General features: G+C 43.2%; 1 non-coding gene across 1 annotated transcript; it reads left to right on the top strand.

Annotated features, from left to right (window-relative positions):
* The first annotated feature begins 1,198 nt into the window (after positions 1–1,198).
* On the top strand, positions 1,199–2,167 carry LOC141569928 (18S ribosomal RNA). The gene has a single exon (XR_012493661.1). It is a non-coding gene; the product is annotated as an 18S ribosomal RNA (ribosomal RNA).
* Positions 2,168–4,555: the final 2,388 nt, after the last annotated feature.

Below are 4,555 nucleotides of genomic sequence, written 5' to 3' on the forward strand. Positions count from 1 at the left end.
AGACAGCATGCGTATCACCTCCAATGGGTTATTTCTCGACTACCAACTCACGTGAAACCAGCAACCCTTGCGAGAAGGACCCCTCTTCTCGCCCCGGGCCCATAAACCGTGGGGGTTTCTAGAACTGGGGAGTAAACGACATCTGGTTCTTTCTTCAGGACCATCTCACCTAAAATCGCCCACTCTTTCCCCTTAAATAAGACATCTCGATGGGTTAGTGACTAATCAGCCCATGCCGACACATAACTGTGGTGTCATGCCTTTGGTATCTTTTATTTTTTGGGGTATGCTTGGACTCAGCTATGGCCGTCAGAGGCCTTAACACAGTCAAGCAACTTGTAGCTGAGCTTAAATTGAACCATGCGTGGGAGCACATCAAAATCAAAGGGTAAATAAGATGAATGGTACAATGACATAAAACTCTAGGAGCAACAATCAATCAGCTGACAACGGGAAGTAAACCTCAAGTTCCCCAAAGGACCTACCCCACAGGTGGGATGCTGTTCAGTCAATGGTTACAGGACATGGGAACGTATACGCAACGTATACGCAACGTATACGCAACGTATACGCAACGTATACGCAACGTATACGCAACGTATACGCAACGTATACGCAACGTATACGCAACGTATACGCAACGTATACGCAACGTATACGCAACGTATACGCAACGTATACGCAACGTATACGCAACGTATACGCAACGTATACGCAACGTATACGCAACGCGCACCCATCCCCACTAAGTTGGCAGGCTCACCAAACCCCCCCCTCCCCCCGTTAAATCCTAGCACCACATGCAACTATTAAAATCTTGCCAAACCCCAAAAACAAGAACAAGTACACGACTGGCACAACTGAGATAGAGCCCCTGTCGATGGTTCAAAACCCCAACAAACTCCCAGACCCCAGTGATTTAACCTGATGCCTCCCCGCCATTTGATACAAACCTACTACTTTAATGATTCAATTTTCCTTAGACATCCATCCCTCTAGATCTGAAACCCACCCCTATCAATTCCAAATATAATTACAAAATCTTATGCCCACCTCAAACCAAACCCACCCCATTGGCCCAAAATATAATTATAAAATTTCATGCCCACTACAAACCGAACCCACCCTGTTAATGTAGCTTAACCAATCAAAGCAAGGCACTGAAAATGCCTAGATGAGTATTAGTACTCCATAAACACATAGGCTTGGTCCTGGCCTTTCTGTTGGTTCTAGGTAAAACTACACATGCAAGTATCCGCGCCCCAGTGAGAATGCCCTCTAAATCATACCTGATTAAAAGGAGCGGGCATCAAGCACACTACAAAGTAGCTCATGACGCCTTGCTTAACCACACCCCCACGGGAAACAGCAGTGATAAAATTAAGCCATGAACGAAAGTTCGACTAAGTTATACCTACTCCTCAGGGTTGGTAAATTTCGTGCCAGCCACCGCGGTCACACGATTAACCCAAATCAACAGAAATACGGCGTAAAGCGTGTTTAAGAGTGCAAAAAAATAAAGTTAAATTCTAGCTAAGCCGTAAAAAGCCCTAGCTAAAATAAAAGTAAACTACGAAAGTGACTTTACGAATTCTGAACACACGATAGCTAAGACCCAAACTGGGATTAGATACCCCACTATGCTTAGCCCTAAACCTAAACAATCAACACAACAACATTATTCGCCAGAGTACTACTAGCAACAGCTTAAAACTCAAAGGACTTGGCGGTGCTTTATACCCCCTAGAGGAGCCTGTCCTATAATCGATAAACCCCGATAGACCTCACCAGCTCTTGCCAATTCAGCTTATATACCGCCATCCTCAGCAAACCCTAAAAAGGAACTACAGTAAGCACAAACATAAGACATAAAAACGTTAGGTCAAGGTGTAGCCTATGAGCTGGGAAGAGATGGGCTACATTTTCTTCTTAAAGAACACTTAAAACTTCATACGGAAGCTCCAATGAAATAAAGAGCGGAAGGTGGATTTAGTAGTAAATCAAGAACAAAGAGCTTGATTGAATTAGGCCATGAAGCACGCACACACCGCCCGTCACCCTCCTCAAATATAGAGGTAACACCCAAACCTATTAACACGTACCCGTAATATGAGAGGAGATAAGTCGTAACAAGGTAAGCGTACTGGAAAGTGCGCTTGGATACATCAAAGTGTAGCTTAAGCCAAAGCACCTGGCTTACACCCAGGAGACTTCACATACAATGAACACTTTGAACAAGTACTAGCCCAACCATAACTCAGCTTAATTAATACAACCAATTAAATCAAAACATTTACCTTCGTGAAAGTATAGGAGATAGAAAACTCACTTGGCGCTATAGAGAAAGTACCGTAAGGGAATGATGAAAGATAACTAAAAGTATAAAATAGCAAAGATTACCCCTTTTACCTTTTGCATAATGATTTAACTAGAACAAATTAGCAAAGAGACCTTAAGTTAATTACCCTGAAACCAGACGAGCTACCTACAAACAGCTTCACAGAGCAAACCCGTCTATGTGGCAAAATAGTGGGAAGATTTGTAGTTAGAGGTGAAAAGCCTACTGAGCCTGGTGATAGCTGGTTGTCCAGAGCAGAATATTAGTTCAAACTTAAACTCTACCTGAATAAACCCAATAATTCCTATGTAAGTTTAAGAACTAGTCTAGAGGGGTACAGCCCACTAGACAAAGGGTACAACCTTTATTAGAGAGTAAGCTACAATCAACACCATAGTTGGCCTAAAAGCAGCCATCAATTAAGAAAGCGTTAAAGCTCAACAAACCAACAACCTTAATTCCTAAAATAACAAGCCAACTCCTAATGTACACAACTGGACTATTCTATTACTAAATAGAAGTAATACTGTTAATATGAGTAACGAGAACTAATTCTCCTAGCACAAGTTTATATCAGAACGGATACCCCACTGATAGTTAACAACAAACACACGCATAGCCCAAAGCCAAGGCCGGACCCCAAAGCAAGTTGTTAGCCCAACACAGGAGTGCAATAAGGAAAGATTAAAAGAAGTAAAAGGAACTCGGCAAACACAAACCCCGCCTGTTTACCAAAAACATCACCTCTAGCATTATAAGTATTAGAGGCACTGCCTGCCCAGTGACATCTGTTCAACGGCCGCGGTATCCTGACCGTGCAAAGGTAGCATAATCACTTGTTCCCTAAATAGGGACTTGTATGAATGGCCACACGAGGGTTTTACTGTCTCTTACTTCCAATCAGTGAAATTGACCTTCCCGTGAAGAGGCGGGAATGCTTAAACAAGACGAGAAGACCCTATGGAGGTTTAATTAACTGGTCCAATAAAAATATACTATCACCCAACAAGGGCTCAACCCCCCTTTATATGGACCAGCAATTTAGGTTGGGGTGACCTCGGAGCATAAAAAAACCTCCGAGTGATTAAAGTCTAGACTAACCAGTCGAAACATTACATCACTTATTGATCCAAAATTTGATCAACGGAACAAGTTACCCTAGGGATAACAGCGCAATCCTATTTAAGAGTTCATATCGACAATTAGGGTTTACGACCTCGATGTTGGATCAGGACATCCCAATGGTGCAACAGCTATTAACGGTTCGTTTGTTCAACGATTAAAGTCCTACGTGATCTGAGTTCAGACCGGAGTAATCCAGGTCGGTTTCTATCTGTTCTAGGCTTCTCCCAGTACGAAAGGACAAGAGAAGCAAGGCCCACTCTACTAAAGCGCCTTCAAGCTAATAGATGATTTAATCTTAATCTAGTAACCACAAATAACCCTGCCCGAGAAACAGGGCCCGTTAGAGTGGCAGAGCCCGGTAATTGCATAAAACTTAAACTTTTACAGCCAGAGGTTCAACTCCTCTCTCTAACAACATGTTCATAATTAACCTTCTACTATTAATTGTCCCCATCCTCTTAGCCGTGGCATTCCTAACCCTCATCGAACGAAAAGTATTAGGCTACATACAACTCCGCAAGGGACCGAACGTCGTAGGCCCCTACGGACTCCTCCAACCAATCGCCGATGCCGTCAAACTATTCACCAAAGAACCTCTACGCCCCCTAACATCATCAATCTCTATATTTATTATCGCACCAGTCTTAGCCCTTACCCTAGCCCTAACAATATGAACCCCCCTACCCATACCACACCCACTAATCAACCTCAACCTAGGAGTCCTATTTATACTAGCTATATCAAGTCTAGCCGTATACTCCATCTTATGATCAGGCTGAGCCTCAAACTCTAAATATGCTCTAATTGGAGCCCTACGAGCAGTGGCACAAACCATCTCATATGAAGTAACCCTAGCGATCATTCTACTATCTGTCTTGCTGTTAAGTGGGTCCTTTTCATTATCCACCCTAATCACCACACAAGAACACACCTGACTCATTTTCCCATCATGGCCACTAGCCATGATATGATTTATCTCTACCCTAGCAGAAACCAACCGAGCTCCATTCGACTTAACCGAAGGAGAATCTGAACTCGTATCCGGATTTAACGTAGAATACGCCGGAGGCCCATTCGCCCTCTTTTTCCTAG

The sequence above is a fragment of the Rhinolophus sinicus genome, unplaced genomic scaffold (assembly GCF_036562045.2).
Source record: "Rhinolophus sinicus isolate RSC01 unplaced genomic scaffold, ASM3656204v1 Contig165, whole genome shotgun sequence".
Taxonomy (NCBI): domain Eukaryota; kingdom Metazoa; phylum Chordata; class Mammalia; order Chiroptera; family Rhinolophidae; genus Rhinolophus; species Rhinolophus sinicus.